Source organism: Megalops cyprinoides, chromosome 4 (assembly GCF_013368585.1).
Source record: "Megalops cyprinoides isolate fMegCyp1 chromosome 4, fMegCyp1.pri, whole genome shotgun sequence".
Lineage (NCBI taxonomy): Eukaryota > Metazoa > Chordata > Actinopteri > Elopiformes > Megalopidae > Megalops > Megalops cyprinoides.
This window is the reverse complement of record NC_050586.1, coordinates 17,798,066-17,811,098: the sequence shown is the minus strand read 5'-3', so window position 1 is coordinate 17,811,098 and position 13,033 is coordinate 17,798,066.

Sequence of the window (13,033 nt, the reverse complement as noted above, 5' to 3'; positions counted from 1 at the left end):
AATTTTTTAAAACTTTTTTTAAAAACATGAATCATCAAATAATTTTGGTGATAGGGTTTTCTGTCAAATGATACACCTTTAAAGTATTGACTTGGCATTTTCCTCTCCCCACCTTTCAGTTTTTACTATTTTCTTACCTCAAAACAAACATCCTGCTGGGTTCACTAAACTTGCAAAGCGCTCAACTTTTTGCTTTATTTAATTCTTTGGAGATTCAAAAGAAAAGGCCTATAAAAGACCAAGGATTCTAATGTTAAAATGGAGTGTCCATGGCAGTGACAGGTTTTTTGATGTAAAAGGTATATGAGATTTGATACGTTGTCTGTAGGGAATCTTTGTTTGGGGACAAATGGCTTTGTAACAGACATTATCAATTGCATTTTAGTAGGGAAATGTGGGTGTAGCTAATGGCATCTGTAGGGAATCTTTGTTTTGGGACAAATGGCTTTGTAACAGACATTATCAATTGCATTATAGTAGGGAAATGTGGGTGTAGCTAATGGCATTTTATGAAATTCAACTGGATTGTGTTTCTTGGAAGTTTCTTGGAAATTAAAAATGAGGGATTAATTATAATAACAAAGGGCATGACAGGTCCTGAAAACATTTTCCACCGGAAGATATTTTTTTCTGTGAAGATAATTTGATTTTAATAACAACAAATTACCTGCACCATTTACACAGCATAATTAGTTTATCCTCCAGGTTATACTTCTTATGGGTGTAGCCAACCTTGACTGGCATAGATATAATACATGACAAACACAGGTGTATGTAATAATTAAGCCCAATTAACTCAGCACACATCCATATTTCTGTTTAAGAGTCCATTTTAATGTATTGGTGCATTTAGACAGAGAGCACACTTTCACTCCATACAGTCGCTAAGAAAAAGCTCTTTTATCCCACCCCATCACTGCCAACTGACCAATTAGATTGAAGATTAATGCTCAATATGACGTCATTGAACAGAACGAATTGCTAGTGGGAAAAATGAATAATGGATGATGAGGCTTATCACAGAAAAAGAGCAATATCTAAAGATTTAATGCGGAGTTAAGCTTTAGCAAAAGGGACTCCTGTGGTATAAGTTTTCGTAGGTAGTAGAGCCCTTGATGAGTAAATATTAAATACACTATAGACAATAGATCAACCACTGTACTTTGTCAACACTTTGCCTAAATGACCTTTTATATTCTCATGTCACTATAGAAAAGAATATACAAAGGAATTTCATGCAATGTCTAACTAATGAGATTTGCTCATGCTTTTCACCCCCAAGCCTGTCCACCTGAGCAGTTTGGATACATGATGTAATGCATTATGTATATTTCTGATAAGATGTTATATGGGTGATTTTGAGAAGGCAAGAGCAGTTGAGTCATTGTTCATTATGCATTCTAATAGACATTCAATGTATATTTAATGTAATGTAATGTATAATGTACTGTATATATTTGTGTATAATTTATATGTATAATATGCTAAAGTCACATTCAGAATGCATGACATGCAGGTGCTTATTATTTCTTAAACTCTGTGAGAATAGAAAGGGGGTACAAAAATCCTTGAAATAAACCATTTCAGAAGGATTGATAGGACAAGCTAATGGCAACAGAATGAAAGGAAGATGGATGCATAAGAAATTTTTACAACACATTAAATAGCATCACAGTCACGTTGTTTGACAGCTGTGCTGCTCAGTGGGCATCTATCCTTCCACAGCTGAATTGCTCCTGACAACTATCTTGACAAATGTATTATGTGTGGTTGTAAAGCCTAGAGGTTGGAGCACACCTTGGGGCGTGTGCCATATACCACACCTGCTACAATGATGGTGTGACTTGGATTCCCTGAGAACGGTTCTCACAGAATCTATCCAGCTGCCCTAGTTGCTCTGGCATGGTTGATTGACCAGTAAATGTACATATATTCATATCAACAAGGCAACACAAATGACGCCTGGGTAGCTTGTATAATTTCATGGTAGATGTCAAAAGCTTGCTGTCTCTCTGCATACCGCCTGGCCTCAATCACTGCCTCTCTAAAGGAGCACTATTTAATTCACAGTGAAAGGGCTCCAGCATTCAACTCTGCTTCTCACAAGCTCTTCAGAGACATGCTTGGCTTTATTTACAAAGGCCTTCAGGTGTGGGAATTGAAAAACAGCACCTGGTCTTTGGGAGAATTGGATTGTGTGTGCACGAATCATGCAAGGCAATTAAATTTACAGTTTCTTGCTGTGCTCCACTCTTATCTACAATCTGCGCAAACCAAGATTTTTGGATCTACAGTCCAAAACAAAAGGTTAACAAACACATATTTTGATGTAATTATCTTCTAAAAAACACCCCAAATTCATTATTGAAGTCCTTTATAACTGCAAGAATTGGGTATTTGCAACATTTCACAAATGTAATTGCATCTTCGGATTTTGAACATAATTAATGTAGTATGACAATTACACAGTTATACACAGTTATTACTTACAAAAAGATACTACAGAGGAATTTTTAACTACTTTTCTTTCTGATACAATACATTGTGACAGTGATATTACGGAGAAGGGAATAAAAATTATTTAAGTGACTTGTGAATATGCACTTAACACTTTAGCTATGAATGAATAACTTTTGTCCAAATGTTAACCACCTGCTATTAGTAAAATATGGGCACACGGTAAATGCCACAAGTAATTTTCCATTCGTACTCTATGGATTCATCATCGTTATCGTGACAGAAAACACACTGTAAATGCCAGGAGAACATTCTGGATGGAAAACTTCACTTCAGATGGGGACGATACCTTTTTGTTGTGACATATTGTAACTTACAACTGTGACGTTGCTAGCGAAATGCCCCCACCCATCCCAACATTTGTCATCTAAGCATTGGAAAAGGTAGTATATACCTCATTAATCACCCTCTCTTTTGACCATATGATCTTTCTGGTCTTATCTTGCTGGCTGTGCCTGGTGCCATCTGTAAAAACTGAGACAGACTCAAGATTCAGTTAGCTGTCATGTCCATGCCACCCGGAACGAGCACAAATGAGGTCAGATAGAATATGTTGCTATCATTTCCATGGCTGCCATATTAAACCGAGTGTTTGCAAAAAAAGGAAAGTAATAATCTTCCATTTTCATTCCATATGAGTTTCATTGGTAAAATTAAGATTTTCTACCCCAGTGGAAGATTCACTGTTTTAATATAAGAGTTCCCAGAGAGCATTTAATGTTATTAAAGTTTCTTTAATACTAAAGTGTCTGTATTTCATACCTCGTACAGGAGCTGTGAATGCGTTGTCAAACTGGCAGCTGTTTGGGGTTCATGTGTACTCATTCTGTATGTAAAGATTAGATTTCACTGAGCTCCTAACATACACGTGAACTTCCTGAAATTGACTATAACGGGGCTTTTCATAATGGATATCCATATTTGAGACATCTTGGTCTGCATCTGATGTATTTTGCAACAGCATGCATGTGGAGTGAGAGTTAATGAACCAGAAGAGTAACACTGACTGTTTACCTCTTTAGAAGTAACAATCTTATCCCTTTAAACAGCATTTTCCTGCAGTGGGATTCTGCTTGAATTGCAGTTTCCTCTGCTTTATGAAAGCTTCAAACCCATGGACCTTCACAGCAAATGACAAGCCTGACCTTTCAAAGGCACAGAATAGTACATTGAAATTGTTTTCCAGTAGTGCATTCAAAGGTAAGGCAGTGGGATAACATAGGAGAAGCTACATACTGTATCAATGACAAAAAACAATGATAATGTACCTCTTGAATGAAGCCATTAGGGTCTTCTAATTTTAAGCATTTCACCATTTTCTCCTCTGTATAGCTTTCCTCCTACACAGACTCAGAAGCTATTTGGAGTAGGGTAACACTGTGTAAGAGTGGTTAAGGAAAGCCACATGGTTGATTGTCTGATCTCCTGCTGGATCACTGCCATTGTACTCTTGACACAGGTTTTTACACTGTGTTGAATTGCTTCATTAAATGTAAATCCATATCTCGGGAACATTTAAAAATACAAGATGCTGATACTAAGCAAACATTGTTAAAAGCATTTGTAAAGCAAACAGTTAAGGTAATGGATAGGAATCACAAACATTGAAAGAAATTGGTTAGGACACATAACAGGTATTCATGAAATGACAGATCTAATTTTGTTTGGCACTGTGTGAATTTGATTGCACTACCTCCCTATTACCCTATTTGTGATGCTCTGTACACTCACAAGAGTGTATCAGGAAGTATCTTGTATTGTGTGGAATATTGTGGCTGCCTGCACCATTCCACCAGGACAATTAACTTGCGCATTTAATATATCTATCAAATAAAGGTGATTCTGAATGATTCTGATTGCAGAATCCCTTTGTTATTAGACAGTATTTGGTGAACACGAAACTATCCATCCATTACAGAACATCCATGACTGATGTTCAAGACCAACCATGCTGACCATACAACATTCCACCAAACACTGCATGGACCACATTCCTCTCCCTCTTCCCGTGCATGAAAAATTATCTAAAATGATCAAATTATCATGTACTGTAGAGAGATGACCAGTTTGATTAGAGCTGGATCTCCAGACACAGATTTAATGGAACATAAGTTTATGGAGACTCAGGGCTTAGCTGTGAAACTTACTCAATGTGTGGGAGGAATTTTCCAAGGCCACGTGAAAAAAACACACTAAAAAGTAAAACAAAACATAGTGAAAGGAGGTGGATGACCAATCACTCCATCAACTCAGAAACAAATAGTGTATCTTGCTCTGCTTGCCACAGGCTTCGGCATAGAGGCTGTGGGAGCTGATTTTAGCAGAATTTAATGTAATAAAAACGCGGAACAAATAAATCACACTGTGTGGACCTTGTATGAATTTGACTGCAATAGCATGTTTTTTTTTTGCCTTGCAGTAGCTGTTAACTTGAAGTTGCCCATTCTTTTATTCTGTATATTATCTTTTTTTGAACTGTGATTGCTTTGATTTTCAACCTTCGTCTTAGTCACACGTATGAAAGCATGAGGGCTACATGCAAATGATGTTTGTTAGTGTCGTCAGCTTAATAAGCGCAAAGCACTGTATGCCACTTCACTGTGTTTTGTCAGAATCACCAGTGTGCTTGAAAGGCCTCCGGGCTTAACATCGACCAGGCAGAGCCTGTTTGTTACTGCATGTAAATTAAGACAATTGAACCCACACATATCCTGCCCAGTGCTTTGCATCATCTCTGGCCTTTACTGTGGCACGAGTGGTGGAAGCGCCTGCCGGGAACAGAGAGCACTCAGACGGCGGACATGCTGCACATTCAAGATGTAAAAGAGCCTCCTATTATCCAATGGGCGGAGAGGGGTGGATCCTAAAAAGGACACGCTGCATATGCAGGTGGACCGAAGTCAACCTCCTGGAATCTGCATTGTGCTGGTTTAATGAAAAATAAAGGATGTTATCTTGAAGTGCAGGACTGAGAGTCTTTCAGAGATGTAGCCACAGTGAGGGAGGAAGTTGAGAATTCTCACAGTTCTTGCCACGCCAGGAGGCCCAGCTGTCCTCCTACGTCTTCTGTAAAGCAATGTGGGACATGACCTGCATTATCACTTATTACCGATGCAGGGCTGAGGGCCTCCACACGCATGTCACCACATTGTCTTGTCCCCTAGTACTGTGCACGTGCTGCTCCACCGTTCCATGATTTACTGCCTTGACAAAGTCCCATTACTTCAAAAGAGGCTGGAGGCTCCTGATCTGCCAGTTAAATTCCACTGAAACTTACCATGGCCATGCACAGGAAGTGCAGTGCTAAGATTTTCAAGTTGTAAACCATTGTACAGTTCTCATAGTCTTCCAGCCTGTAATCTCTATGTCTATGTGATCCCCAGTCAGTGAACTGAAACAGTTGGTTAGAGGGAGAGGAGTGGTTTTTTTTTTATTTGACGTACAAGAAAGGGCGTACAAAATTGTGACCCACGGTAACTTTTTCACACACTTGGCCACAGCCACTGCATCCATCCCAATGGAGGCGGCACCCTTTTGCCTAGTGGGGAGCCCGCAGCATCAGGGCTCTGGAACCTGACAAATTGAGTTCATTTTCAAAGGGTCTAAGGGGAGGGATGCTGACTTCAAGTGACATCTGTGGAGGCTCTCCGGTTTCAAGCCACCACTCTCCGCAGACAGCAAAACCTACACATCTTGACCAGTGTGGTCAAAGCTGTTTTAAGGTACCCCACTGTTATCAGCTGTGACTGTGAGCTTTTTTTTGATCCCATGTGGACGTGTGACTTCCGTTTGCAAGAATGGCTGGGCTTTTTGGCGATGACCTCTTATTGACTTGGGAGAAAGCACAGGCAGGGAGGCTGATGCAGACAGTTTACATGAAACATGTCAGACACCATGATTTTGCTCCAACGTGCGAGTCTTTCATAGTGGGCTGGGCAGTATGGCAGGCGTTAATGGAATCTCTCGCCCTATATTCCTAGTGTAATAGCCACAGTTATTCTCCTTTTCCCTTTCTTGCAGGGGAAAGAGGTACTCAGCCCGAAACGTAGGATGCATGAATTGCACTCCAATATTCTTGGAAAAGTGGGTGAGCATTGTCTGTAAGCCTCTCGTGGGAAGCATTTTGTGAGCACTGCAGATGTATGGCTTAGGACCAAGATGATGTGACCTCAAAAGAAAAGTAAAGACTCAAATGACTTTTTTGTTGGAATAGTTCTGATTTGAGGCAATGTACTGTATGCTATCATTTGCAGCATTCTGCACCAACATGCATTCTACATGCTTGCTCTCAGACAAGCAACATTTTGTCACCTGGCTCCCATAATAATAATAATAAAAAAATTTAATTTTTAAAAAAAAAGTGCTTCAAAGGCCTTTCTACACTGGTTGTGATCAAGCGAGGCAACTTGGGAAGAAATATGAGAATTATTTATTCAGTGAAGAAATAAAAAATGGTTTTGTATTCAGTTTGCACCCCCCTCACTGAAATCAATGGAACTGAACAGAACATTGTGGTTGCTTCCATCCGGTGGGCATTGACCTCAGTTCAAGGATACAGCCTTATGTCAAAGACAGCAGCAGTATTTTAACTTGGACTTTTGAATGACTCTCTTTGACTGTCCTTGAATTTAATTTGGGTAATATGAATTTTGGGGAATTATATTAAAAATATATATGAAAACATGTCCATTTGTGTAAGTTATAAATGGTCAACTATCACAGCCAGTGCCTTGCAGCCATGGATCCAGTGGACTCTGATTTCTTCATCATATGTATCCATTTTCACTCTAGGTTTATTTCAATATTGGTGTAGATGCCCACCTGCTTCATATATCTGTTAAAATCAGATATATGAAGTGATAGCTGAGTGTATGCTTACTGATGTGTTCTAACAGAACCACTTACCTTTTATGTCATGTTTTTGCATCAGGGTTGTATTCAACGACTGCAAAATTTCAAAGCACGGTAAGTAGCTTAAGTCATGAAAGCGTTCACCTTTGGATGATCTAGGAAAAAGAAACAAAAAACCTGGACAATGTTGGCAGTTCTTTAAAAATGTAACCACATACATTGGTGTGATAGATGGCATTTGCTAATTTTGCATAGTCTACAGTTATTGCTTTTATTACTCTTCAGTATATCCCCTGTATTATTAGTGTTTGCATATGGTCCATATTTTATTGAATATGATCCATATTTTATTGGAATTCTGTGCATTTCATATATTGAGCACCTCTGTTGCTCAATATTTTTTTCTTGAACATGTTTACACAGTGAGGTATGCAAATGGAAATTATCCTCAATATGTGGAATTCTTTGAGTGACCTTGTTCCAAGCCTCCTGAAGAACCTAAGGAACAATTAATTTACATGCTACCTGTGCTGGCAATCACCAAAAAAAAAAGGCCAGTTTCAAAAATCATGCCAATTTGCAACATACAGTACAATTTACGTCATACAGAACCACCTTTAGGTCTGGGTGAAATAAGCTATCTATGAGGATATTAAAACATCTTTCATGTAAATATATAATATTTGAAAGTAAAAAGGAAGGAAACTGCAGAGAATTTTACTAGGTAACTGAAGGAATTATCTTACTGCACTTGACAAAACATTTTTTTCTGTACACTATATGAGTTTGTCGATATCTTATGGTATTAATAATTTATCAAGCAATTTATATTTATATATACATTTATATTTATATATTTATATCAAGCATAAAACAGACATGCAACAGCACTGATGTATTGATATAATAACCAATGGACATACCTACACCCCCCCCAAAAAAAGAAAAGAAAAACATGAAAAGACAGTGATAGGTAACGATTTCTTCGAGTAAAAACTTTCTTCACTGCTCTTAATTGACCAAAAACCTGGTCTCCACAGCAACCAAACGATAGTGACAAACTACAGAATTATAGAAAATGTACTAATCCCAGGGATTTCTATGCTTGCTCAGTTTGTTTGAAAATTATTTAAATTCCAGTCTGGCATATCAAAATTCAGACAACTGACATTTGGCAACAAAATCTTCATATTTAATCAAATTCTGAATCTATAATAATGACAAATGTATACTTTGATCTGAGTTATGATAGGTTTCACTTTTAGTATGCTGGAATTGTCTTCAAATAAACCACTGCTGAGCTTAATTAGGAGCAAAATATGTTGTGCATTTTAACCATGAAGCTTTTGGACTATGAGTGAAACAGGCTTATGAACTCCACGTTTTTGTTATGAATAAAGAATTCCACCTCTTTAGTTCACACTACCGTTGTGAAGTGTGATGATCAGTGTAATTATGAATGCAGAGGACACTGCAATAAATTATGAATAATGCACGGTGAACATTCCTTTGAGATTTTGCTGTCCAATGGACTAGTGCTTAATTCACTCTAAACACCTCACAGCCCAGTGAATGTAAATGAAAGGATTAATTTCCCAATCACATCCACAACCTACCCTAAATTTTTATATTATTGAAACATAAATATATGTAATAGCGTTTATTTTGCTTGTTTATTGAATTAGTTTCATGTGCTACCACCTGTGCCTCCACCAGCTGACTGTATGACATTGCACAACAAGTGCTCTGAGAACAGTGTTCATGAAAAAAATGTACTTTTGGTAGCCCATGGAGCCAAAAACAAGCAGACAAAAACACATACCTACTTGCACATGAGAAATAACAAGCAAACATAAAAATATTGATTTTTGGCTAGTATTTTATCTCTTAAGATAAAAGAAACAGACCATTTTCAAAACATCTAACATTACTCAGGTCACAACTGGTCATAACCACATGGCTTCAAAATTCTTAATTCCCAGCCAATGTGCATCATTTTTCCTCTAGCAATCTTTGAGCCATCACTCAAGAGTCCTTCATTCTATTTCCTTTTACTGTTAGTTTTCTTATCAATGATTTAGATTAGCTATTTGTATGCATGAACGTAAAGAAGGCTTGTGGCAAATAGAAACCTGCTCTCCAAAGACAGCAACAGAAAACACTACCTTCTGCCAAGATCCCAGATCCTTAAAATCATACAAATGAGAGAATTCAAGCCCTTGAAAGCAGAAAATGCTCTAACTAATGCAAGGGACCACACTCTCTGTACATTGCTAATGTCAGTTCTGGGGATTGAGTTTTCTTTTATTTTGGTTTAGCAGAAACATAAAACACCTGATGAATGCTACACTTCATGATGGTCTTTAGCTCAAAGCTGATCTGAATTTTCCTGCATGTTATCTTTATTCTGATCCTACAAACGATATGTTTGTTTGAAACAAAACCTATGTTTGAAATTATAAAAATATTTCAATGATGTAACAAAAAGGGTCTGAGAACTTGGGGAGTTTGAACATTTCTTAATTTGATACTGATATCATATGACTTACATATAATAGTATCTTACACTTCACATATCACTTGTTTATACAGTTGGACATTTCTCACAATAATTCAGTAAATACTGACTTCTTTGAGCATACAGTAAGAATTTTCTACCTGGGATACATAGCTGACAAGATTTTGGTTGCAAGTCAAGCCTTTTTCCCATCAAACCAAGCTGCTGCCCTCCCCTAATGCATGCCGAGTCTGAAATGTGAATCTGAGACAAAGGTTTTAAGAGCATTAGTCCACAGTAAGATCAGCTGTATGTAAAAGGCTAAACAAGCATTCCTAGTATAAATGTCCAATGACTTAGTTCACTGAGATACAATGAATGACAAGCGATTATTTTGCAGATGTAAATAAACTTCATGGAAAGACGCTAACAGGAAGACTTATAACTAAACACACATAATTAAACGTTACCATAGAAACATGAAGTAAAAGCAAATCTGAGTGAGAGCTCATAAGTTGCACCTCACCAATTAAGAGAGATATATATAGTCTCATGTTGAGACAAGGAGAGTGGAAGAGGAAATGACAAAGAAACAGGGGATGGTAAACGTCAGCTCAGAATACTGTTAATGCATAATGAATGTACCAAACGTATGGTGGTGGCTATTCAGCATTCACTCATTCAGTCTCTTCTATTCCATGCTGATATGCTTTTTTGGCCTTTAACAATAGCTGACATGACTGATTACGCAAACAGTTGATGCTTGATTCCCCTGTTATTTCTTCAAACACCTCTTAATTAAAGTCTTTCCTTCCAGATTGCCATCGCAATTATATGTATTTATGTTAATTATTAAACAAAGCCTTTCAATAAAGCACAAAGACAAGGTATTAGACAAATATTCTAAAAATACACTGCTCTTGATTGGCTGTATGATGTGCATCATGTGTATCTATTGGTCATGTGTTTTTTACTCTGAAAATTCCAATATGGATTGAATTCCAAAAAAGCGAACGTATTTATGACTGACTGCACTTACACTTTTAATGGCAGTGAACAGATTACACTGTCTATACCATTTCTGCTATTCAGATTCTTTGCTGCATTTTCTCACTGGAAATTGAGCAAACACAAAATGCAAATAAAATCGTCTCAGAATATCCCCCTCTAACTGTTGACCATGCATTTCAATAGCTAAAGGAGTTGTACTTTGACACCCTTTACAATGCCCACCCTTTGAGAACTCACCCATCACTGAGGACAGAATAGGCAAACTGTCAAAATATCTGAGAAGAATACAGCAGAAATTATCAACAGTTATTCTATGTAATAAGGGAACAGAAAAAAACCATCCCTTGATTACCGAAAGTATGAAAAGTAACAGATGCAATTTTAGTTCTGAACATCAACAGTAGGCAGTGTGCTGTAGAGTACAGCTAAGAGGGAGCTTTATAAAGTGATTTGCAGTGCGTGGCTTTATTAGAGGGCAGATGGTCCCACTCAAGCAGGAAGTGATTGACATAATGACATGGCCCTGGCAGCAGGCAGCATGTGATGCTGCACGTCATGGAGATAGCCTTTCTGGAGAAAAAAATCTGCAATACCGGGTATTTGATAAAAACCCCTTCCCCCTTTTATAAAGGGGGTTTTAAGGAGAACTTCCCCTCGTTGAACTCCGTTTCTTATTTCATTTACTTTTTAGGTCAGCATTGGGTCACAGTGTCGCAAGCCAATGCTCCGTGAAACATTTAATCAAGCCTTCCATTTAATGCTATGATAATCCCCCCCCCATTGCCGCATCATCGACAAGTCTATCAGCAAGCCCATTCCAGAGATAGAGTCTCTGATCCAGGGCCTGCTGGACTGAGCAGGGGAGCATCGAAGGCTCATGGGTTTCGAGATATGCCCCGGGTTGTCAACATGCTAATTATGAGACATCCACTGCTCCTCTGACATGATTCAGCGTTAGTCACCCTTGTGCTTCAAACACCCGTTCCACTCTCCTCCCTGCAAAAGTGACGAGCAACAAAACAGCAAGCTCACAGATCACGATCCATCCACGTGTGACGTAGGGTCAGGATGCACAAGAACCTTTTTGCTTGAACATTATCAGGCCTAGCCTTGTCAAGAGCATCCTCAGACTTTCGGGGCGGAGCAGTGGCTCTGATGGCTGGTACAGTGACGTCCCAGGACACTGGGACACTGACCACAGCTCCTGGTGCCCTACTGACTGAAGTTCAGACCTGTGCACACAGAAAAAAGCCTGACCACATAGACAAATAGCATAGCATGTCTCTCTGAGGTAATCATGGAGGCCGGCGCATGTATGCAGAAATAAATCCAGTTTAAAAAAAAAAACTGGCTCCATCCCTGTCTGGTTATTACAACTGAGTTGAGTAACATCATTTATTATGTATATTTACCAACCACCTTTCGCAAGTAGAAACTAACACATCATCGTGTCTAATGCATTTCTTTAGCATTAGAGTATTTAAAGAACTTTTGTGACACACTGTAAAGCAAGGCTTGCAGTACAATAAGCCACTTCTTGAATGAAACAGATAGCAGTACGGTCCCTCCAAGAGGTAACTGTTATATATCATCCCATTCTAATTCCACCCACACTGGTAGCCAGTGCAAAAAATGACACAAAAAGGTAAATATTGCATGTCAGTGTCTTAGCTGTCTGGTCTGGGTTTATGAGCGTGTGTATGAGACTATGTACGTGCGTGTGTGTGTGTTTGAAAGGAATATACGTTCCACAACGCAGGAAGATTTGCAACTACATTGTACGAACTGAAACACGCGTTTAGTTTGAATCTCAACGGTAATCTCACGACAACGTGTTCAAGACATGATAAACACTTGTACACGCAAAGTGCACATGCTGTATTCATGACGTTCTGAGGAAGAGAGCGTGCTTAGGTGGGATGCTCGAAAAAGTATATAAAATCTGCGTGAAACATTTAATAAATTCCAAAAATAAACGTGTGCAGCAGAAAGTAATTAGATAGATAGATAGATAGATAGATAGATAGATAGATAGATAGATAGATAGATTTTGAGAGAATTCTTCACTTGATAGACTTGATAGCGAGTTGTCCAGGGGGGTTTCGTCTATAACTGAATTTTTGCTTGAGGCCAGATACACCACCTTGATTTTTACAG